This window comes from Phoenix dactylifera, chromosome 18, assembly GCF_051530095.1.
Source record: "Phoenix dactylifera cultivar Ajwa chromosome 18, Ajwa_hap1_PhDact_Kaust_v1.1, whole genome shotgun sequence".
Classification (NCBI taxonomy): Eukaryota; Viridiplantae; Streptophyta; class Magnoliopsida; order Arecales; family Arecaceae; genus Phoenix; species Phoenix dactylifera.
The window spans coordinates 2,350,140-2,362,776 of NC_143207.1; the positions used below are offsets into that span (position 1 = coordinate 2,350,140).

Below are 12,637 nucleotides of genomic sequence, written 5' to 3' on the forward strand. Positions count from 1 at the left end.
AAGGTTGTAAAGGCCCCCGTGTCCAATGCTAGTAGGCTTAGGCAAAGGTTTATTCACTCTATCCCTTGTATCCCATAATTGTGCAGTTTCTGCGAGAGAGTCTAAATAGTCCCATGCCTCATCGGGTTGCTTTTCCAAAAATAGACCATTGCACATAGTCTCTATAAATTGTTTTAACTGTGGAGACAACCCTTCGTAAAAGAAACTAATGGTTCTCCATGTTTCAAACCCATGATGAGGACAAGAGAGAAGCAATTCTTTAAATCTCTCCCAGCATTCATAAAATGTTTCATGGTCTTTTTGTTGAAAGTTACTAATGTGCCTTTTCAAAAAGTTAGTCCTTTGTGCGGGAAAGAATTTTTTCAAGAATTCTCTTTGCATATCATGCCATGTTCCTAATGATCTAGGTCTCAAGGAGTTCAGCTATGTTTTGGCTTTATCCTTTAAGGAAAAAGGGAACAAGGTCAATTTAAAGACATCTTCCGATACATTTGGCACTCTAAATGTGATGCTAATTTCCTCAAAATCCTTAAGATGAAGATAAGGGTTCTCGGATTCCATCCCATGATACTTGGGCAGCAATTGAATTACTCCTGGTTTGATTTCAAAGTGTCCTACATTTTCAGGAATAATCATGCATGAAGGTTGACTAGTCCTAGTGGGATGTAAGTATTGTCGAAGTGTCATAACTGGGGGTCTACCTTCATCACCATGGTGACTTCCTACATCATCAGGAAAATTTGCCATCTCACAAGGTGTGAGATACTGCGAAGGAATTTCAAGGATGTGTCCTAAGGGATGATCTAAAGTTGTACGACTTAATCGACCGGTGTCGTCCCTATTCCAACCTAGCATACAAAATTTAATTAAATTTTTTTTATAAATTTTTTTAAAAAAATATTAATATAAGTACCAACTAAAGATACCCTAAAACGACACCCTAAAATAAAAATCTATTCACAATCAAACATGCAACTAAACATTACACCTCAATTTCTAATGTTTTTCTTAAATTTCTAGACAGTTCCTAACTGGTTTGAAGAGGGCACCTAAGCCTCCAATCCGGTCTAATGAACCGAGTTGACCAGATAAGCTCCCAGGTAAGTGGAGGGGTCACGATGCGTTCGCAAAGGTCCCACTTAAAACCCACTTGCCTCGAACAGATGAACTGTCTCCCTTATAGGGACAAAGCTTGCCTAGACATCAACTAAGCCACAGAGCGAAATTGGTGCAACTTTCGGTGGTCTTCGTCCTATTGAGCTCGAATATCCTTAGGGGCCAACGTCTAGTTGATTTTAGTTAAGCTTAGGATATTTATGCAATGGGGTGATTTTTGGGCTAAGGACGAGTGGTGAAATCCCGACCTTATCTTTTTAAATGGGTTCAGCCCTTAGAATATTTTATGCTGATGCCTTATACTATATGCAACAATCAAGAGAGATTTTTTTTTTAATGTTTTATGACATGACATTAAATTTCATTGAATAAGTGATCAAGCAAATTATTTATTTCTTTTTAAATTTTATGAGTTGAAGTTTGAAATTTGAAATTTGAATTCTGAAATTTGAAATTTGAAATTTTAGGTTTTTCCTCTTTTTTTTTTTAAATTTTTGAATAATCACCCTTGATCTTTTCTTAAAGTTCTTTTTCTTAAATTTTCAATTAGCAACAAGGGTTAATGAGATATGATAACAATAAAATTCTGATTCTAAAACAATTAAATGCAGAAAATTCAAAACAGAAAGTAGCAAGATTTCGTATTAATCTAATGATCTTAAAAGTTTCAGAATGTCAATGAGACCGTTCAGATGAAAGAAACACAGGTCCTGCACCTGATGACCAAATTGGAGTTCAATCAGACGGTTAATTACTTTGATATCAGAGTTTGATGCAGACTGTGGAGGGAATTAAAAAACAGCAGTAAAGAATTTTTTTTTTCGAAAGAAAAAGACTAACTACTAAAGTACTAACTAAATCTAAAATTATTCTAATAAATCAGCCGTTCTCCGGCAACGGCGCCAAAAATTTGACGCGCTCGCAAAAATATTTTTGCGAAACTAATCTCCCAAGTGCAGGAGAATCGCACAAGTAGTAAATTCTTGGGAGTCCGAGGTCGAATCCTCAGGGAACGAAATATATATGAGATTATTTTGTATAATTTTAGATTAATTAATTCAATAAATATGTGGATTACGATGATGTTTTGAAGTTTAGAGAAACTAATTAATAGATTAAGTTTGATAATAAAGAGATGGTTAGGGATCCAGAATCCTCCTTGATAATAATACATTCAAGATATAAACTCTACGGTTTCTGATTTAAAAGTTCAAATGTAGGATAGATCTAATCATGGAATATATTGTTTGAACACACAAACTTAATTTCTAAGCATTCGTCGTGCCGGTTATGTCTACGACAAATCAAATAATAAAGTAATCCATGCATCAATAGATATAAACTATTAAAGAACTATCCACAACATAGGCAAGCAAGAAACCAAAACATATCAAAAGATCTAAATTGAATAGAACAATAGTTTAGAGTTTACTCCAAGAAAGTAACAAGTCAAGGGTTCTCCCATCACCCTAGACCAAAGGGATTAGCCGGCCATCAACATGAAAAATCTCCCCTGTTCCTGTTCCCCCTTTTTTTTTTCTTTTTATTTTTGGAAACAGGGCCTCCCCTGTTTCTCTCCTCCTCTATTTTTTTCTTTGTTTTCAAATGAGAGCTCTCCCTTAACCCTTCCCAGCCGAGAGGTATATCAAGCTAGCCTTCCCCCCCCCCCCTCCTCGCACGCGGTGGAAACGGACGCTGGGATGGATCTCGGGAGATTGCGGACGCACTCGGAAGATCGCGATCGCATGCATCGCGGGATGATGGGCTGCACGCAGACGGCTGGGAGAAGCTGTGACTCGTGAGGCCAATGGGATGAGCGGACGGGGCGTGATCACGGATGCTGAAATCACGGGCTCAGAAGCTGGTTCTTTGCTGGGATGAGATGCAGAGGAGTTGGTAGAAGGGCCTTGGATGCGGGAATCTGAGATCTGGAAGGTGGATCACGGACGCCTGCGGGATCTGGGGAAGGCTGAAGATCGTGCGATTCGGAAGCATGGGATGGTTGGATCTTGTACGCGGGAACACCGGAGAAAGCAGGGAACGCGGACGAGATCGGTGGAAGAAAAGGAACTTTGCTGGGGGCTGAGACGCGGAGGGTGAGGCACGAAACCATCACGGACGGCTGGGACGCTCCAACGCGTGAGATCTGGACTCGGGGAAGATGAGTTTGGAAGGTGGATCACTGGATTCGGACGCTTCGGATGCTTCGTGGACGCGGCAGATGATGCGGGGGTGACTGCTGGGATGAATGAACCCCAAAAGCCTTTGAAATGGGGAAAAGAAGAGGATGTTCATTTCTTCCACGCGGGCGGACACGTGGAATAGATGCTTGGGCTTGCAGAAGAATGAAGCTGCGACGAAGTATACGGCCGAACTTGACCTCCTTCTAGTGTGCAACTGGGGTCGACCAATGCAGTTGGCTGGTCACCTGCAGTGATGCATATTTTTGGACCTAATGTGCATTTTAGCTTTGATTTCCGATCACCTGCCCCCCACAAAAATATAATATTAATACAGCACTTCTATCATTATTTGTTAGCAATAATACTAATTTAAGTGATGTATAGATCGCACTTTTGTGCTCTCATCACATTCCGTTCATCACATGAACGTATTTTAAAACCATTTATAGATAGATTAGGATTAAATTCTATTAAATCATTTTAAAATCATGATTAAGAACATCATATCTTCACCTTGTGCGAGTAGATGATCTCTGCAAATCTGATTTACGTGGGATTTGATGAAGGTTCAGTGGAAGCCGCACACGCGTCCGGCCTCTACAGGTATCCACACAAAGTAATGAATCGATCGAAGCCTTTGGATCTTCCCGGGGTGCTAGCTTCCTTGCAGAGATGGCTATTGATGGCTGATATCCTCTCCCTTGAATCAACTTTTGATTGCCTTGAGAGGAGGTAGAAGAAGGAATGATCTAGGAAAGTAAAAAAGGCTCTTTGCAGCCTTTCCCTTTTACTTGCGCTGGAACCAAAGAATAGGAAGATGAAGGCCACGCCTCCCTTTCTTTTTCCCTTGCTTCCTTGCGGCTAAAAGGAGGAATGAAAGAGGGGGAGCTTGCTGCCGTGAATGCCAAAGAAAACATTAGAGGAGGGGCCGAAATCCCTCCTCTTTTTGATGTCTTAAGGGATAAAGATGAGTTCCTATTTTTAAGGAACTCATTCTTATCCCTTTAGGTGGCAAGCAAGGAGGGGTGTAGCCCCTTCCTTTTCTTCTCACGCAAGCAAGTGAGGGGCGTACGCCCCTCCCTCTTCTCCCCTCTAATCCCACACCCTGTACGCCCCTCCCTCTTCTCCCCTCTAATCCCACACCCCACTTAATCACATTAAGTGGGATGGGTTAAGCCACATAGATAGGGACCCAATCGTTTTCTAAAAAGGATTAGATGAACTCAATCTTCCTTTTCTTTCAAATCCTAATCTAATTGGGATTTAATTGAACCAAGACTCTATTGAACTCTTCAATCCTAATCCAATTAGGAGTCTTTTAATTAATTAGATTAAGATTAAAATTAATTAGGACTTGATAAAATTCTAATCTAATTAGGACTTATTAAATTTTAGTCCTAATCCAATTAGAACTTTAGAAATCTTACTCCAAGTAGGACTCTAATTTAATTTGAAATTCTAATCCAATTAGGACTCCAAGGATCCTACTCCAAGTAGGACTCATGATCAAGTCTAATTAATTAAATTAAATTGCAATCCGATTGCAATTATTCCTTCTTCAAACCACTAACTCTTAGCGGGTTAACCAATTTTCAATCAAATTGATTATTTGTGATTTCTAATCACAATTCAACCATCGGATCGGTCAATACTTCTAATGTGTGTGACCCCATAGGTTCTATTCTGACTGGTAGTGAGATATATTGCAATCTCTATCACAGTATCATTGAAAACTCCTTTCAATGGATTGAAACAATTCCAACTCAACTCATCAGGGATCATCGACCATCAAAATGATCCCTGTGAGTCTCACCATCCACCAGTGACACCTAGTAATATGTAGTGGCTATCCAGCAGAATAGAATGATGAACCTCTAGGTGCAGTTATCGTATGATTTAGTCCTTCTATCGTGGATCCCTACAGACCGGAGGTCATGGATAACTCGTCAAACTCTGTCGTCCGTCATATGTCTAGATTTATTCGACTTGAGTTCGAGAGTGGAAAACTCTTTTTCCACTGTATATACTGCCCTGACCAAGATCTTAGAACTCAGTCTTATAAATCACATAGGATCACTCCTCATCTATCAAGGTCGATAGATTCCATATAAGTGCATACCCTACTTCTATAGTGAACCTATTGCAGCCAATCTACACTACAAGGATCCATATGACTAGAGACCATATATATGTGTAATCAAACTACAATAACCTCACTATGAGTAGTCGAAGTACCGCAGGTCAAAGGACAAGTCACACTACCGCAACATCAAGCAAGTCACTGACGAGTGGATAGACATCCAAGTGACTTCTTGTCTTGGTCACGCTCAGTACCCTTTTTCTCTAACAAGCACATGCACTATCACTTTAGTGTCTCTACACTATGGACTCGAGTCTCGTCCATCCATAAGAAAAGTGATCTGTGCACTGATCGGATCGATCACTGTCCTCGTGATGATTCATTGATCAGGAGCATTTAGAAATTAATCACCAATGATACATGGCTCAAATTCTTAACTCTTGAGAATATGTATCATCATCTTATTAATTTCTTGGATGATTCATAGACACATAAACAATATGAATGAAAAGATGCCCATTTATTATTCAATAATAAAGTCAAGTACAAATTTATGTCCCAGAATTAATAATGTGTCCGCCAGATTAGCTTCTAGGGCATACATCTAACAAAATTATCTAAAGCAAAAATTACATTAAAATAATTATTGAATTATTAGAAGATTAATTAGCAATTAGATTGCTAATGAACTCAATTTGATTAAGTAATTGGGCTTAGGTTGAGCCAAATTGAATAGGATTTAATTTGGGCTGCATCAGGGTTTGACCTAATTGGATTGGGTTCAACCTAAGTAGATTGTGCTTGACCCAATTGATGGGACTTGACCCAATTAGATTGGGCTTGATCCAAATCAATTAGAAGATCTTATTTGATGAGGATAATGAGTCCAAATAATCAGAATTAGATAAGGAGAAGAATCCCTAAATTTTAGGAACCCATCCTTATCTTTTTGAAAAAAAATAACACCTTGATTTATTCCCAATATTTTCCATTTCTATCCTCTTTATTTTGGCCAAAAATTGGCGTGAGAAGAGAGGAGGCGTGGGGCTATATTTTCTATAAAAATGGCGCCTTAAATCTTCCTAGAAAGATTTAGATGAATTTCTTAGTTTGTAGGGATTGCAAGGCACATGAAATAGGGTGGTCTGCGGTTGAACTTTGGATGCATGAATTCCTATCTTTTAGGGATCCAAAATGTACGAAATTTAGATATGTTTATCTCCTCTTTGCTGCCAAACCATCAGAATTTTTTGAGAATTTTATCAGCCAAATTAATTGGCTAAATTAGGTGTGATATGTGGGGGGGTCTTTTGGCTATAAAAGACCCCATGCCTTGGGTTCAAGATATACCATATTTAGATGTTTCAAAAAATTCTGAAAAAATTCTCTGAGGGCCTCCATCCCTTCTTCTCCTTCTTTCTCACATCCACCCTCCATCTCCTATAAGAACAATCAAAGGTTGAGTGTTTAGAAGGAGAAAGCTTCAGCCATTGCAGCGTTCCTGCACGAGCTAGCACTTCCGCGGAAGACGATCTACCTAGGGCTTCGCATGTATTTCTCATAGAGGCCATTCGTGTACGTGGCTGCGAAGTCAAGGATTAGATTCACAAGTTTTTTTCATCATAAAAGGTATTAATTCTATATTAATCTTTTATTTTGGAGTCAAGGTCTAGGTCCGATTCTCCGAGGTTTTACCCTCCTTTGGGGCTCCTCACGGAGTTATCTCCAGAATCCATTCGATAGATATTTGGAGATTAATCGGAATAGAATGTTTACCTTTCAGATCTGATAGTTAATCATGCATAAAGTTTTAGCATATTTGTTTAAACGATTCTGGCATAATTCTATGTGTTCTTACAATGCTAATTTCTTGATTTGATCTTGTAAGCATGCACGAATTAAATTATTTGATTCGATTTTTTCGCTGCATTTTTGAAACTTAAAAAGAACTACGTATGGCTTGATCCCCCTTATGAAGGGGTACGTAGGCAATCCGATCAGGTTCAACCATAGTTTTCAAAAAAAAAAAATCGGCATGCTTAACACCGAAGAACCTAGGATTCACTTTCAAATAGAGCCTATATTTATGTGCCCGTCAAACTACAGCAACCTCACTGTGAATTGCCGAGGCATCGCATGTTAAAGAACCAGTTATACAACTACAGCATCAAGTAAGTCACTGACGAGTGGATAGACATCCAAGTGACTAGTTGTTATGGTCACGCTCCGTATCCTTATTCTCTAACAAGCACTTGCACAATCACTCCAGTCCCCATACTATGTACTCAAGACTCGTCCATCAAAGAAACTGATCTGTGCACTAATCTTAGTGGATTGATCACCGTTCTCGTGATGATCCATCGATCAGGAGCAATTCAAGAATTAATAAACCAATTACACATGCCTCAAATTCTCAACTCTTGTGAATATGTGTCATCATTTTATTAATTCTTTGGACAATTCATGGACACATAAGAATATGAATGAAAAAAATGCCGAATTTAAAAAATTCATAATTAGGTCAAGTATAAATTTATGTCCCAGAATAAAATAATACATTAGCCAAATTGACTTTTAGGGCATACTTCTAACACTTCATGGGTCGACTTGCCACTATATTGAATTTTTTGGCTTTTTGTCTGCCTTCTGAGGCTCATCTAAAGTCGACTCGTGAAGGTGTATCAATCAGCGACAATGTGTTGGGGTCGATTCATTGTAAACTTGGGATCGACTCTTAAGGTAGCTCAAAATTAATTTTTCTGTCTTTACAAGTGAGCTTCTAAGAATTACTTTTATAGCCTTTTAGAGTTTAGCTTCTTGATATGGAGATTTAGATTGATGATCTTCACTTGAGAGTAACTGAGACTTTCTTCTTTGTTTTCTAAAATTAATCAATTAAACTCAAAGCAATAGATTAGTCAACTTTTGACTAAACTATTTTGCATCATTAAAATCAACCCTTTAGGATCAACAATCTTCCTCGTTCTTGCCCAAAGTCTTTTTTTTGTCTTTCAGTGGGTTGCTCTACGTCCTTTATCTTTGTTTTGTCTTCTTCTGTCTTTCTTTTGCATATGACGATGGATCCACCCGCTGGAGCTTGGTTTTCCAATGATGAAGGGGTAGGTTAGAGCTCTCCCGATTGGATCTCTGTGGCCTCAGGAGGAACTCACCCTGAGGTATCCTCTAGTCTGGATACTGAGGTAAGCCTCTTGGGGGAGTCCGACCTTGACTGGATTCAGATTGCGTTCTCCATCCCGAAGAACTTCATCCTTGAGCGGCCTGGTCTCTCAGATCGGGTTGCTTCGCCTGGGGAGAACCTAATAGCCTTATATGAGTCCCTAAAGGCAAGGTTAAGGCTACAGATCGCAACAGTCATCATCGATCTATTACACCAATACCACTTGTTCCCACATAGCTCGTCCCCAATGCTTGGAGGATGATAATGGGTTTCTTTTATTTTGTCCGACTTCAAAGAATCATTCCTACAGCGGAGATATTTGGAGCTTTCTTTCAAGTGAAAGCTCATCCCCAAAATAAGGGATGGTGGTACCTTTCTTGTAGGAAAGGTTACAGCATCCTTCCTCCTAGCCCTTCATATATTCACGGGTGGAAGGGTCAATATTTCTTTGTGTCCTCGATGACTGCTTAGGATTTTTCGACTTAGTGGAGGACACTCGAGAAGTGGGCTTTAAGCCTCTTTCCATTTTTGTCGAATAAAGAGTAGGAGTTTGTTGATCTGATTTGTCTGATGAAGGCTTCACTTTTAGTTGAGTTGCTCCGAAAGTCGGCCCTAGTGGACGCCGGCTTGAGCCCTATCTCTGTCATTGGTATATCTTCTTGTCTCATTTGATTTTTTTACTAAACTTGCTCTGCTGATTAACTTAGCTTTTTTTGTGCTTGTTGTTAGATGTATGCCCTAGAAGCCAATCTGGCAGACACATTATTAATTCTGGGATATAAATTTGTACTTGACTTTATTATTGAGTAATAAATGGACATCTTTTCATTCATATTGTTTATGTGTCTATGAATCGTCCAAAGAAATTAATAAGATGATGATACATATTCTCAAGAGTTGAGAATTTGAGCCATATATCATTGGTGATTAATTTCTAAATGCTCCTGATCAATGGATCATCACGAGGATGGTGATCGATCCAATCAGTGCACAGATCGCTTTCCATATGGATGGACGAGACTCGGTCCACAGTGTAGGGACACTGAAGTGATAGTGCAAGTGCTTGTTAGAGAACAAGAGTACTGAGCGTGACCAAGATAAGAAATCACTTGGATGTCTATCCACTCGACAATGACTTGTTTGATGTTGTAGTAGTGTGACTGGTCCTTTGACCTGCGGTGCTTCGGCTATTCATAGTGAGGTTATTGTAGTTTGACTACACATATACATGGTCTCTAGTCATATGGATCCTTGTAGTGTAGATTGGCTGCAGTAGGTTCACTGTAGGAGTAGGGTATGCACTTACATGAAATCTATCGATCTTGATAGAAGAGGAGTGATCCTATGTGATTTATTAGACTGAGTTCTAAGACCTTGGCTAGGGCAGTAATATACAGTGGAGAAAGAGTTTTCCACTATCGGACTCAAGTCGAATAAATCTAGACATATGACAGATAATGGGGTTTGACGAGTTATCCATGACCTCCGGTCTGTAGGAATCCACGATAGAAGAACTGTATCATACGATAACTGCACCTAGAGATTTATCATTCTATTCTGTTGAGTAGCCACTACATACTGCTAGGTGTTACTGGTGGATGGTGAGACTCACAGGGATCATCTTGATGGTCGATAATCCCTGATGAGTTGAGTTGGAATTGTTTCAACCCATTGAAAGGAGTTTTCAATGATATTGTGATAGAGATCGTAATATATCTCACTACCAGTCAAAATAGAATCTATGAGGTCACATACATTAGAAGTATTGACCGATCTGATAGTTGAATTGTGATTAAGAATCACATATGATCAATTAGATTGATATATGGTTAACCCGCTAAGAGTTAGTGAGTTGAAGAAGGAATAATTGCAATCGGATTGCAATTTATTTTAATTAATTGAATTTAATTAATTTGACTTGATTATGAGTCCTACTTGGAGTTGGATTTTGGGAGTCCTAATTGGATTAGGATTTCAAATTAAATTAGAGTCCTACTTGGAGTAGGATTTCTAAAGTCCTAATTGTCTTAGGGCTGAAATTTAAACAAGTTCTGATTAGATTAGGATTTTCTTAAATCCTAATTAATTTTAATTTTAATCTAATTAATTAAAAAACTCCTAATTGGATTAAAATTGAAGAGTTCAATAGAGTCATGGTTCAATTAAATCCTAATTAGATTAGGATAAGGAGGAAATTGAAATGGGTGCAAACAAATCCTATTTTGAATAGGATTGGACTCATGCAATAGACCCAAATTAAATCACCCCTTAAATTGGTTAAGTGGCAGATTTAAATGGACTTGAGGGAGGGGCCCATGCCCCTCCCTTTGGGATGTGCGTGGAAGAAAAAGGAGGGGCGTAAGCCCCTCCTTGCTGCCGAAATAAAGAGATAGGGATGAGCTCCTTAAAAATAGGAGCTCATCCTTATCACATATGGAATTAAAAGGAGGAGGGGTTTGGCCCCTCCTCTCATGCTATTTTCTGGTGGTTCACGGCAGCAAGTTTCCCCCCTCTCATTCCTCTCTTCAGCCGCAAGCAACAAAGGAAAAAGAAGGCTAGGCGTGGCCTCCTTCCTCTCCTTTCTTGGTTTCAACGTGAAGGGAAATTGAAAGGCTGCGGGTCTTCCATTCTTCTTCCATTGAACCTTCCTTCTTCTACCACCTCTCAAGGCAATCAAAAGTTGATTTAAGAAAGAGAACTTCAGCCATCAATAGCCTTCTCTACAAGGAAGCTAGCATTCCGGGAAGATCCAAAGGCTTCGATCGAATCATTACTTCGTGTGGATACCCGTAGAGGCCGGACGCGTGTGCGGCTTCCACTGAGCCTTCATCAAATACCACGTGAATCAGATTTGCGGAGACTATCTATCCACACAAGGTGAAGATCTGATCTTCTTAATGATGATTTTAAAATAATTTAATAAAAATTTAATCCTAATCTATCTATAAATAATTTTAAAATACGTTCATGCGATGAACGGTATATGCACATGTCTTTCCGCTGCATATCTGAAAATTTTTGAATTTTCAGCGGCATGTGACAGATCCTAACAGTGGTATCAGAGCCATGGTTATATAGATTAAGATTAGAATTAAATTTTTAAAGGCATTTTAGATATGAAATTTAAGGGATTATGCTTGCTGAAATTTATGTATGCTGAATTTTCAGCTTGCTGATTTTTCTACATGCTGATTTTTGGATGCTTAGATTATTGATTCTAATACTTTGATAATATGATTACAAATATTTAGAATCAAATCTTGCATGATCAGCAAGTCTTGAGATGAAATAATCAGTTAAATTACAGATCTGAAAATAATTTTTATGCATGTGATTCGTATGGTGATGATCATAGATGGACCCTTTGAATATGCTGAAATATTCTGCGATGTTCTATGATGCATGTAATTTTAATTTTCAGATGTCTGCGTGCATCTTAAATTCATTTATTACAGACCTACGTGCCTCATGAAAAAGGGTTGTAATTTATTCTTTAATTTTATTTAATTTTTTAAAGCAATATGGGATGTAATCTGTGATGTGTGTTACACGTTGATGGTTGATCGATATGTACATCAACAAGCTCAACATGCGCGGATCGAGATCAAGGGTTGATTGAAGATGGATCAAGAAGTTGATCACAATTGGACCTAGAGAATCAAGATCGAATCAAGAGTTGAAGACGATCAAACCAATTGACGTGCATGTTCTTGTAAAATGACCCCATCCTGGATCCATGATCATCACCATTTAATTTTATTTTTGATAAATGCCTGGATGTTTAATGTTTATGTCTATGCGGGTAGATTTATATTTGCATGAGATGTGAATACGCAATCGAGTGAGACCTAATTATAAACCTCCCTAATCAGTCGAGGGTGAACCAACATGAGTTAGTCAAATTAAATTAATTGATCTAATTGGTGTCTAGGCAAGCCTAAAAGGTGGTTACTTAACTAGGACCTTACTCTCCGAGTAAGGGGAGCCTCCCACTTGCTTACCTGGCCAATTGTTCGATTACCTCTTATGAAGAACTCAAGTTGCAAACAATAAGACATGATTATGCAATATTAAGTCCAT

The 12,637-nt window shown here is 38.7% G+C and overlaps 1 pseudogene; it reads left to right on the plus strand.

The window, feature by feature from the left end:
• Positions 1 to 226: 226 nt before the first annotated feature.
• Positions 227 to 324, plus strand: LOC149750871 (small nucleolar RNA R71; annotated as a pseudogene).
• The last annotated feature ends 12,313 nt before the right edge of the window (positions 325 to 12,637 follow it).